Genomic DNA, 13,178 nt, shown 5'->3' with positions numbered 1-13,178 from the left:
GCATATACTGTGGTTTTCTAGAAAAGATGTACGGGGTTGAACTGACAGGCCTGAGAAGAAACTACAGAATCTACAAACAGCAGAAAGAATGAATACTACTGAGTCTACCTTAAAAACTGCTAGGCTTTCTTTGTTTTGTTTCAAAGGACAAATGCTAGGGTATTTTTTATTTGCCTTCCAGTCTTTAAGGTTTAACATTTTCAACATCAAACCCTCCTTTGTGGCCATGAAGGCTAAATATTTACTCATCTGCAATGCAAACTCTGAGTTGTAAGCAATTGTGGGACTGGAAGGAAAGGCTTACATAAACTACCTGCTTCTATAAAATATGCCCTCATTCCTGAAGATTCAACCCCTTTTAGGACTAGCGAACAGTTCATAAGCTGCCACTGATTTTCTCTTGTTAGCTAATCTCCCTCTTTTATAATTTATTTATGTTGATGAGCAAATTAGCGGAAAGCCACTCTCTGGCTCCTTCAGTAGTTCATATCTGGGTATTGTGGTTTGCCATCTCAGCCAAGCAGGGTTGGGGGTTTTTTAATTGTTGTATTTATGCCTGTATTTCTCTTCCTTAACGGTCTTGAGAGAGGGAAAAAAAAAAAAAAAAAAGGAGACAAGAAAAAAAATGTGTGAAAGGAGCTTCCATTAGTGAACATGGTAAAACCAGTTCCTAGATAAAGTTTTTCTTTCACAAGGGAGATCTTTAAAAATTCTTTCCTTGTGTTTTAGGGGCATTGCAGGACTTTGATTGGCGGGGAAAACTACCCTGTGAGTTGCTTTGCAAGCAATTGAAGAGGACAGTCCTCCACTGTTTGGTTCTGGGCTGTCACCTTTATTCCTTCCCAAGATAAAGAAGAGACAGACAACAGAGCAAACAAAGCTAATGGATTAAGGCAAATTTGGGGCTGATTAGGCATGGTAAAGGAAGGACTCAGTGCTCCATGGATAATTCCCGATGAAACAGCTGCAGGCTTCTCTTTTGAGGCAGAAGTAGAGCTCAGCAAAGTATTTTCAGCCTAAATAGTTCTTTGCTTTGAAAAGTTAGGCTATGACTCAATCACAGCATTTTTCACTTTTGGGTTGAATTAACTAAATTGCTAAGATTAAAAAGTAATTATATCCAACCTTTTTGTTTTGACACTTTTAAAGCAAAACACAGCTTTAAAAAAATTTCTGGTTTATTATCTTCTTTTTAAATTGTTTTTAAAGAGAAAAATGGAATTGATCCCCCAGCCCTTGAAATTAAATTTGAATAATGAAATTTTTTTAACTTGGTTGGATTTTATTTTATTTTATTTTATTGATCACCGGTGGTCTTAAGAAGTATTCATGTTTGGTATTAGGCAGGAATGTCTTTTTTTTTTTCCTTTCCAATTGTCATTTTTTGAAAGGAAAAAAAATGGTAGCATTTCAAAATATATTTTTTATCAAAATTGAAACATGTATCCCCAAAAAGTAATTTCCACAGTTTTGTAATATCAGCATAAATTTCAAAATTCTGGAAACAGAACCCAAAGATGCAAATACATGAAAAACATGAATGATAATTTATAATTTGTCATCATTTGCATTTGCTCTCTGTGAAAAAGTATTTTCTTCTCGAATAACACACTAAATACCATTTAAATCAGCTCTAATTAGCTACTAGTAACTTTGCAATATGTGGCAAAGAAGGTTTCCTTATAGTGAAACAAGACCTTTTACTATATGTTTTTTTCCTGGCCAGATTGCCCTCCTTCTACAATGATGGCTTTACATGTGTGTCTTTGCAAAGTCTGGTATCTCCTTGAAGAAAATTACTGATTATCACAATAGGTTTTGCAGGGAACAGGCTTATTCCTCCCAGCCCAGCCTGTGGGTAGGCTTTGGTACTGTTGAAGCACAGGGAGCATGGATTGACTCGATCAGGGAACAATATTAGTTTCCTGCTGGGGGCCTGCTGAAATATGTCAGTATGTGTATCTGTGCCTGGTTACTCCTTCTGTTGCACTTGCTGATGCTCTGTGAGAATTGTCCTTCCCCAGTTTTTTCACCATGCTGGTTGCAGGCATAGAGAACATGAGGCTTACAGCAATGATATATTTCCTTACTACCTCTCATCCAATGATCACAGCATGCATTGTGGAAGCTAAGTTTCCTAAACCTCTGTAGGCTGGGTTGCCCCAGGAACAGGAGAAAGGAAACAGTCTGGAGGAAGAGATTCTTACATCCTGGAACTGCAAGTGAAATTTGTAAGGACAATTCCCTCAGAGGGTACGATCTCCAGGATTACATGAAGTGTGTAAAACAGCAGATTAATCCAGTGTGTGTAGAGGCACACATTCCCTTGTGTCAGCCAGCTAACTAGTGTTAGTCAAATAGAGGGATGTACACGCCAGACTTCCCCACAGCACCTCTTCTGGAGGCAAAATTTTGGACTATACATAGGGTGGTATAGCCTGATCCATCCATCAGCCCCTGCTGTCTACAGCACTCCTGTAACATCCAACCCAGAATTCAAAGTCCTGAGGTGCATACACGAACCTTGTGAAATGTGCCATGAAAAAAAAAGATTGTGAAGTTCCAGTAACTCCAACCCTACAAAAGATACAGCATATTGATGCAGACGGTGCCATTTTCTATGGCAAATAATTCTTACAGCATCTGTATACCACAAAAGTGGCTTCCCATCTACCTAACAGGAATTCAAGTAGGATCAATTCACTAGCTTTGTGTGTAACGGCTGCACAAGCTGGAAAGATGTTTCATCTTTTAAAACATTCTGGATACATGGTCAAACCAGGGGACTTGAAAAAAGATTTGTTTCTTGCCAAATTTAAAAATCCTGCTGAGAATAAAAATATATACATTGTAAATTCAGTTTTTGAGTTTTTCCTCATGTGACAAATCCTTCTTTACCCTGTTTTCATAAAGGTCTGTATTGCAGGAATATACCCCTTTTTCTAATCCTTTCTTGTGCTGATCATTTTTTCTGCCTCTTTCTCACTCAAGAACATCCTTCTCTTTCAACACAGTAAAGCCAAACTTTTGCTTAAGGGTCTTTGCACTTAGGTAAACCATCTCAGTAAATAACTGCATAATAACCCAAGAGGAGAGTCAGGCGTATTCCCCTCTAGCCTTGAACTTGCTTAAACCCCAGCCTGATCTTTTGTTCCAAGACCTTGCACCATCCTTTCTCTATCTACACCCGCATTCATTGGAAAATTAACCTCTTCCCCAAGGATAGAAAAGGGCTATCTCAGTCCCTTGGGAATCCAGTCATGACCTTTTCAAAAAAAGTTACAGGCGTTCCCTGCATGACACAATACCCTGGAGAGAGTGTACACAGCTGGAATTGCATGACCTGTGCTTGCACTGCAGCCAGCCTTGCCAAGTGATTGCTAAGTGTAACTCCACATCCACCGCAGATGATTGTCTACATCCTGCAAACACCATCTCTGTTGTGAACCTGGGAACTAGTGCGTCTTTGGAGACAAGTATTTGAGGCAAGGCTGATGAAGACACACAGACTGAAAACACTCCATTATAAAACTACTCCTTGAATACAGCTGCAGCATGTCCTCGCCACCGTCTGAGACTTCTCATTAATTTCTTGGGTCTGGGCATTTTGATTGTCTCCAGTGTTTGTATCTGTTTCCACATAGGCTTATGGGAGCAACTCACTTGGTTTTCAGATACCTTCCCTCATCATGAGTTTCAAGGAGAGCCTTCAAAGTGCTTCATGCCCTTATGCAAAAATGTCCTGATCCAGCACAGACTTACCACAGTGAAGCATTTCTGTGTATCCTGACTGGAACACATCAACCTTGTAAGACTTTGGTTGACTGAAGACCACCCAGTGAGATCTGCTGAGAATTAAGCAGAAAACCTGTTTGAGTATGATGGCTTGCATGTTTTCACCCCTCTTCTCCCACAGAGGGCCAGTACTTACCACTTTAAGCCCCTCCAAGCCCCGAAATGCCATGGCAAGCAGCCAGCACTGCAGCCCTTCCCACCCACATGGTCAGCCCTGCAAACCCCAAGAGAGTCAACTGGAACAACTCTCTGGAAGAAAGATGACTCTGCTGCTGTCCCTCCACCTACTCAAGTCCCTACCACCAACTTTTGGCAGTTGCCTTCTAAATTTTTCCCTTGCTTCTTGTCCCTCAAGAATATAATTCAACCCCCAGAAAGTCAAACACAAGCTCTAATTCAGCGAGAGGAAAGTTCCAGTTGTTTTTCTTAGATTACACACAGGATCTGATGAACTGGAAAACAAAGCAATTTTAGGGCCTCATCCAAATCAGAGAGTTCTCCCACTGTACTCTTCTGTGTGAAATTGGATGTTAAGACACAGATCTCATACTGAGAGACGAGAGGTGTCACAGTTTCTTAAGAGAACCTTGGACACGCATTTATTTCTAAGCTGGGCACCTAAATCCATCACCTATTATGGATAAACTCCACATTACTGGACACTGTTAAAAGCAAACAGGCCATTAAGGAAAGAACTATCTGCAGGAAAAGCATGGAAGCTCCTGTATGTTCCAGGCTGGGTGTTCAGACACCCAGTGTATTAAAAGGACACACAGCTCTGGAAAATCTGTTACTGATTTTCCATACCCTCAACAAGGAGCTCAAGAGCATTTCTGTTATACCAAGTGAAAGCAGGGGAAATACTGAGAAATTAAAATACAGCCCCAATACATAAATTATTAGCTACAAAAGATAAAGGAGAAACCCTCTTGGCAGCTACTGACAAAACAGCAAGTTAAAGGCAAAGGGGATGCATGCATTCCCATAAGTCTGTATCATAAGCAGTGAAATGTGAAAGAAGAAACAAAAATCTTCAGACAGAAGACTATCATTGTGCTACAGAAGAATCCAGACTGTTGTGAAAATTCAGCAAAGAACAACACGAATCAGTTAATTTTGCAATAGGACATAAATTTCTACCATTCATCCCTAGTGTACAGTTAGGAAAAAGACAGTATTACACAAATTACGAAACATATTGCTAGTCCTGATCTATTTTAAATTTTCTTCATTATTACTTAAATTAAATGCAAGCTAAGAAGTTCAGAAATATTTCTTAATATGTTTTTGCCTCAGGAAGGTCATCTGCCGCAGAAGAATTTATCAATTGGGTTGATTGGTACCTAACACACACAGAGTTAGAACAATTTACCATTTTACATCCTGCAGTTCTGCTTTAGCCATCAGGTTCTCACTATAACCAAATTGAACCAAAACAACTTACCATACTATGGATAAAACAAAGTTTAAGTCTTAAAGCTACTTGAAGCAAGCAATCCGTGTCCTAAAGAAAGTAATACCAAATGCTACCTTCAGTTCAGGTATCATGTTCAATATTGAGATTGTAAAATTCTCTGGAGTAATTCTGTTTCATATCTTTTCTCAGAGGCATCCCCTGCAGGCCTTGGTTTTGGGCATTTCAGGCCTGCAGGAAGGAACAGATGTGGCTTTTTAGTGAATACTGGGTATTATTTTTGTGGTGAGCTGTTGAAGAATTTGTGGCCCTCAGGAACTACGATACATTCATACAGTCCTAAGGAGGTGCTGAAAGACTATATGACATGACCCTGGAAGGAGAAAGGATAGCATAGGGTAAATCCTAATTTCAAATTTAATCTGAAAGACCTCGGTCACTAAAACCACTGACGCATAATGTTCATTATGGACAAAAGATCTTGTACCATTTTCTCCCACTCTGGGGCCACAAACAATATCAAAAGAGGTGAAACACTTCGCTATGCCTCAGTTTCCTCCCTTGGGTCTTTCATCTGCCAAGCTCTGTGGGAGTCACATTGAGATCCACAGCATTACACAGCTGAGGTTCTTGGCCAGTTGGTATTTCTAGGAGAAGAGCAATCACAGGCATATTCAATGTGCATTGCTGCACTGCTCTGAAAACACACTGCTCCTTGCCAAACACAGCCATGGCAACTCCTTACCAACTGCTAACATGGCCTTAGAAGGACTTACTCCTGAACTGGAGGAGAAAACCCCTTAAAACCAGTTCGAAGGACCTCCATTGCTCTTGTCATGATTTGATAAGAGGCTGGGTCTCTGGTTTTGTGCTCAAGAAAACTAGACCTCACAGACATTGAGAAACCCTTTCACTATGTGTCCAGCATGAGAAAATAGTAGAAAGAGGACCATGGTCTCAGACAGCATCTCCAAGTTCCAGCACGGCCCAACCAGCAGCAACTGGCACAACTCAGGTCAATGCCAGTGCGTGGTAGCAGGCTATAAAAGGAAGAAAAGATTTCTAGAATTCTTTTTGTACCTTGAGGTACAAAAAAACCTCAAGGCCCTTCCCTTCCACTTCCCTATCCTGACCAGCTTCTTTCTTCTAATAAAGAAATACCCATTGGCTCAAGTGCAATAGTCACACAGTCTTTCAGGGACACACAAGATGTTAGAACAATTTGTCATTTTTTATCCTTTTCTGCTGCTGGTTGGGTTTTTTTCTTTAACTTTCAGGACTCAAGAGAGGTCCTAAGGAGCCTGTCCACAGCAGACTGGCCAGTAAGATTGCAGCCAAGACCATTATGGCCACAGATGGAGGAGCTGGATTCCCTAACTGCAGACAAAAAAATGGGCGTGACATATAATATGGAAATTATGAGCCTAGGGAGCTAATTTCCTCATAACTCCTCCAATGTCAGAGGACAATACACAAGAAAAAAAAGTAATATATATGAAATTGCTAGCTACCAAAGCTGTATTCTGCAGACAATAGTTTCTGAATCCTGTGGGCCCATAGGTGCTACACCAGATCTGCCTATTTTGAGTGGAGAGTTTGGACACCCTAGGAACATCTAAAATGTTGCTTGGTACATGTCTTTAGGAATCTGAATCACCATCAAATTTTCTTTGAGAGTCTGCAACCAAAAATGGCAAAGTGACTACGTAAGAAAACAGTCTGAATACGCTCAGGAGAACATCCCACAGTTTGTCATACATCACTTTCTGAGAAGAATAGACTCCAGTGCTTTGCCACAATTTTAAAATAAATCATGAAAATGTAATGTAAATAGGCTCCCCAGAAATTATATACAATGCAATCAAAAATCTTTTAATTCACAGTGAACATCACCTGATGCTAGTTATATTCATCACTCAGGAATCTTCATTCTGGAACAAATGAATATTATGAAACAAACTGAAAGGTATTTAATAATGGTCATCTGATATGGAAATGTATTCTTCATGCTCTTGCTGCACAGCTGATGTCCAGGGGCCAAAATCATCACCTCTACTCAGCAATTTGAGGCAATAGGTAGAATATATAACCTCTCAGGTATGGGTGAAGAGAAAAAGGTCCTAAAGTCACTGTTTGCATCCTCAGGAGCTCCTGATAGGGTGTTTCCCACACAGTTTGGGTTCCTCTTCCAGATAAGCCACACTCCTGCTCCATCAAGACCAAGAGTGGCATCTCACTGGGACAGATCGAGGATCCCAGTGTCACAGGAGAGACTATAGAGGGTCTGGTCCATTGGAGCTATTTTAACTCCTGAAAGAGCAGACATGCACCCTAACAAGCCATTTCTAGTCAGAAAATAGGGACAGCATGTAGTAGGAGAAGATCACTGTAGAGCCAGGAATGGCCTGTTTGCCTTTGCCACAGGCAAATTACATGATATGCAATCAATATTCCATACTTGCCCAACAGTCCATATTTGAGTCAGATGCCATGCATAGTTCAGAAAATAGTGGTCTACCTGCTGCAAAAAGGCAGAGTCATCCTGGGTACTGCAACTAGAGCAGTGGCATATGGTGTTGTGCAGTGTTCCAGAGCCAAGCTGCTCAACATTTCTGTGCACTGTCCTCTGGCAGCAGGTGAACCATGCAGGCTTCCCTCAGTGTGCTCAGGGCATAACATATGAGCAGGCACAATGTGCACATCCCAACCTGCCATGTGAGGACACAGAAGTGGTTGGATAAAGGTTGTTCCTGGACCTCTACTTCCCTGCATGAACAGCAAGATGGTTAGCTCCTTGCTTGAGACAGGTGTCCAGGGTGATCTTAAGCATGTCACATATTCTATCCATTTCAGCAGTCCGCTCATAAACAAAACAAGGATCTGTCTTCTGCTCATAAATCTAATCTGGTGGTGCTGAGCATGCTGAGTCCTCCAGGAGACCCCTTGCACACAAAGCGATAAGAGATGCTGAAGTTTACCCTGGAGTCATGTATGTGTCTGTGTAATTTTTTCCTGGATGCAAGACAACATTGAAAGCAGTTTGCATTTAGACTTCCAATTGCCTTTGTGCTGCTTGCCTTTCTCCTCATGCACCACCCCTCTCCCAGGAGTCTGTAAGGAGTCATCTCCTGTGATGACACCGTAGACATCCCCAGCCTGCCAAGCTGTCTTTCCTGGAGTGCTGATTCTCAGCAAATCTGCATTTGCAGTGCCAGAAACTTTCAACATCCACTTGGGAAAATCTCTCCAAACTTATTATGATGAAGAGATGATGTTCCATGTGCTATATTTTCAGGACAGGAAATGGTTATCCATTGGGAGAAAGATGGCAAGGCCACATCTTTGTCAATCTGTGCCACGGAGTGACATAATATGATTGCAATCAGGGTTAAAACCCAGCACAAGATGGAGCTGTAATTGCCAGTGGCATGGCTCCCTTGAGCAGACTGCATCAGCACACCACTACAGAAGTGCCAAGATCACGGCCTGCTGTTCTATCATTTCATAGGTAATCTTACCATGCCACCTTTTTCACAATTTTATCATGTTATGGCACAAAACTACCTAGTTCTCCTGCTCCTGTAATTTCACCGGGGAAGCACTAACACAACTTCATTCCTCTTGGCACTAGAAACCAGGCTGATTTCCAGCTAAAATCTAGATCCTGCATTTGGAAGCTGTTGCATTGTTGGGAAAGGCCATGACTTTCCAACTAGGTACCACTCCTAAAGGCTTGGCCAAATGTCTTGCTTAACTTTTGGGCATTTAAGAAAGTAAGCAATGCCACCTACTGGCACCAAAAAGGAAAACTTAACTACTCCAGTGGGTTGGGGCAATGGGGAGATCATAAAGGAGAAGGTTGTCAGGGTTCTTCAGATGGTCTTTTGCAGCTGAAAGTGAGGCAGAGGACTACAGGAGCTTTTCTCCTCACAAGCTTGGTTACGCCCAGTAGGAAACATTTGTGTTGAGTCACTTGCTTTCATCATTTGAGAATGAATAACAAGCAAAGACCTGGTATTGATGTGGACTTCCCCAGAAGGTGAACATGCAATGATTACGTGAAATTACACACAATATTTGTGGATGAGTGCAAACTGGGCATAAGAGAAGCCTCTGAGGAAGGCAAGAATCTCATACAGTTTCAGAGACTGAAGGATCAGAACTTCATTTCAGAAGGAGAAGTCATAAATGTAAATTTTAGGCTATGTCCCAAACACTTAATGGCTTGGTGGATGGGCAGGTGAGTAATTCCACTCTCATAATAACATTGGTGCTGAGAGATTCGCAAATAATAGGCTTAAAACACATGAAGAGAAATAACAAAGCCTGTAACGAAACTACAGGATATCCTTGAGGCAACCACCACTGTTTGTGTGGGTTCCCCCTTCCTGTGTCCAGCTGCAAGGTGCACTTAGGTAAGCGCTTACACAAGAGTTAATGCATTAGTGGAGAACATTTCCAAGGTGTTGAGTATTTCCCAGTCCTGCTCACTCTGACACCCAAGGAGCAGAGGATGCAAAACCCCAAGAGACTACTGCCAGGAGCCAAGCCAAAGAAGGTCAGCTGTGTCCTCTGGCAAGGCAAAGGAGAGTGCCACTACTGAAAAAGCCCTGGGAGGGCAGACTCCCTACTTTTCCTTCAGCAGTGGCCATCCTGCTTTTCCATGACCCTGTTAAAGGTAGCTCAGACCATTTTGTCAGCCCCTCTCAGTCAGAGGCTTGTCAGCACTGGCCAAAGCATGCCAGAATTTCTTACTCCCCAGAAGTCCTTTTGAGTGGCCACCATTCTTCCAGTGCCTTCAGGTCCCATTGCCTTCTGTTACTGTCACCAGTGGGGTGGCATTGTCAGAGCTGCCTAGAACATCTGGACTAAAGCAGCAGCCAATGATGATGTAGTACCACCAGAACCAAAGGTTTTTTCCAAAAGGTTTCCATATGGTGAGCAGTGGGAGCTCACAGCCTGAAAAACACTGCTTATGAAACCTATGATCATAAACCTGTAAGGACTGCTCCATCTTTTGTGTTGGCTCCCCTGCCCCATACTCTCCTTGTCCACTTCTGTGGCCTGGCCAATTGTACAGCCAGAATAATCAGTAAAAGTGCTGCTAGATCCATGGAAAATCCTTCTTGTTGCATTTTAGATATATAGAAGATCAAGCATCTTGCTAATGGTTGCTGGCATTCACATGCAACAGGAAAAAGCCCTGAGGTGTTGCAAGTAGCGAACTCAGAAGCGCATACAGCAAAATAAAGCACTGAGCTGTGACAATGAGGTGGTGCCATGGAAGCCAAGCAGAGCAGCATGTGGTACATGAGACCCTACCAGCTGCTGTCAGTCCCTGCAGCCAGTGTATCTTTGGCTGCCAGTGTACATTCTGCTCTCTTTCCTGAAAAATGAATGATATAATTAAAACACCAATACTTCATAGGTACAGGTTTTCTTCTTCCAGTACCCTGGCTGGCTCCTGCCCTGTGCTTTTTCATAATTTTTCTGCCTGTCCTTAATAGCAGAAATCAATATATGAGTGCTGAAGTAAAACTGGCCCCAAGGAAAACCAGAGAAACACTGAGAGACCTCAGTGACTAAAAAAACAGAGTAACACATATGAGGTTACACCATTTTATACAATACAGTCTACTACAGCTATGATTTAATAAACTGAACTCTCAGTCTAGTGCATAAACATAGTCTGTTGTTGCTGAATTCCCTGTTCAGCTCTTGTTAATATTTTGTGATACTAGACCCTACACAAGTTAATAATAAATTAGAAGAGAGTACAATTGTTGTTTAAATGGCTGAGAGTGAAGACATCTCTATAGAAGCATTCACCTTCTTCCCTGCCACCTGTTCCTGAAATAATTAGTTGCAATGGGAAAAAAATTAACAAGCAAACAAAAAAAAATACAAAAGAGACTACTGCCAGTAGTCAAAATACAAAAGAGTACGAGTCACAGCTTTGCTAAGGCTGCTTTATTTTCATGCCAGCTTCAGCTCAAATTCATTTAAGCACAGGTTAAAATTACATTGAAGCAAAAGGAGTTGAAGTAATTCAGAATCAGCAGCCAGAATCATTGTAATACAATAATTTATCCATGACATGAAGTGGATATAGGCAGTGGTTTGGAAGAGATGGATTTTTTTTCCTTCTCCGCTATATAATTTCCTGCATGGGCTAACACTCCTGGACATAATAAGAATGTGTACCTCACAGCCTAGTTGTTTTAATGCTATTTCAGTTCATTGGAGGTGCAAGATGAGCTGTGCCTAAATGTACTGCTTCATTTGCAGTCCAGTACCAGCTTCCCAGGAGATGGACTGGGCATCTGACTACAGTAATGTCGTAAGTCAACTAAACCTAAACTAAAATTATATCCTACAGTGAGAGGAGGTTAGCAGGTGTTTGCATACTGGCAGGATAAGAAATAAAGTAGTACAGTAGTAGAGAAGACCCATACTAAAACCCTCACAAGCAATGGAGAGAGCATGCCATCAGAGAAAGCACAAAAAACTCTCCCTGGATGCAGGAGGGAGAGGAGCAGAAAGATCCCCATTTTCCTTACCCACAAGACAACCTGGCAGAGCTGTGGCTCAGCTGAGCTGCAGCAAAGCCCTCCACTCAGCATCACCATCCAGGCCCTGGGTACCTGGCACACACCAGTCTCCAGCGAAGGCACTGACTCTCAACAGCATTTAGACACAGGCTCCACACATTTAAATAACTGTCTCTTTCATGATAGCATGTTGTAAGTAACCAAAAATGTTGTCGATTCCATATCTCTCTGTGCCCAAAAACGTTTAATCTCTCTAAGACCATGTAGCCAGGAAATGGAACAGGTGGAATGGTTGGAACTGAGTCGGGGGAGGAGGCTGGAATTGCAGGCTTTTTAAAAGTCGGCTCAGGCAGGCAACTCAGCTTCTTGTACCACATTATTTTTGCTTTTTCACTTATATTTACTCATATTTGTTCCTTATTGGTGGAAAGGGATTGGCTGAACCTATAAACAGAGGCAACTCATTTGAGACTGTTCTCCTTCAAATTGTCTAAAACCAAGACATAGCATTATGGGCAGGAAAACCCAGGATACTCCCCCAGTATTACCTCTGCCCAGCTGTTGTGCTCTATAGTCCACCAATCTCGTTCACCTCGGAAGCTTGCCAGTGTACTGCCTTGTTGGGCTGATGTTTGTGGATGTGTCGAGCTGCTGACAGACTGAGCCCAGCAACTACTGCAGTTCAGGAACTCACTGATGATCTGGCAACACCTAATTAATTCCAGGATATGGGAGATGGCATCAGCTGCAAGCTATCAAGTATACATTGACGATGGAAAGACTGAAAATCATGCATGTAGACACCAAAATCATGCATGCAGAGATGTCTTCAGACCAAACTGGCAAGCCATCCAGCCTTTACAAACAGCCAAGCATGGGCTGATGCTGATTGTTTCACCACCACGTATTTTTCCTGAATTTGGGGAAGTATTTCAGTTATAATGTAAGAACAAGAACTGCATACCTCAGTTCTTTGGGAAAAAACAAGGAATAATTAGTTCAACACAGAGCCAGTAGAAATATCACCCAGATATTTTCATTGCTGAGGGCAAGAAGAATCTCAGGGTCATCCATCTGGAGCAAATTCACCGAAAGCACACCATGGAGCCAGAAAAAAATGCAATGTTCTCTTCTGGCTATCAGCACCAACTATTAAGAGCAGGTTTTTTTGCCTCTGCAAAGTCTCTGCAGACAGGCAAGAGGAAGGACAAGAATTGTCTTTCTGCATCCCATGTGAAGGAAACCAAAGGTGTAATAACTGTGTCTGAGAACGCTGTCCTTTAATGCCCATGAGCAGGAACATCGAGAAAACTTAAATGGGCATTTGAGGCTAAAATCAGAGCAGATGCCTGGTACTGAGAAATGGTGAGAGCTCAATCTGTTTAGCTCTTCAAGAAACTAAATAGGCTGTGACTGCA

At 42.0% G+C, this 13,178-nt stretch overlaps 1 protein-coding gene across 2 annotated transcripts in view; it reads right to left on the bottom strand.

Annotated features, from left to right (window-relative positions):
- LPL (lipoprotein lipase) overlaps window positions 1-3,888 on the bottom strand; it is a 29,330-nt gene extending 25,442 nt beyond the window's left edge. Inside the window, exon 1 of one of the 2 annotated variants that reach the window (XM_064403724.1) lies at window positions 3,763-3,888. The gene's annotated coding sequence lies outside the window, so the exon portion shown is untranslated. The remainder of the gene's footprint in view (window positions 1-3,762) is intronic. The other variant, XM_064403722.1, reaches the window with a different exon arrangement.
- Between the last annotated feature and the right edge of the window lie 9,290 nt (window positions 3,889-13,178).

Source organism: Passer domesticus, chromosome Z, assembly GCF_036417665.1.
Source record: "Passer domesticus isolate bPasDom1 chromosome Z, bPasDom1.hap1, whole genome shotgun sequence".
Lineage (NCBI taxonomy): Eukaryota > Metazoa > Chordata > Aves > Passeriformes > Passeridae > Passer > Passer domesticus.
This window is presented reverse-complemented; position numbering and strand designations above follow the sequence as displayed.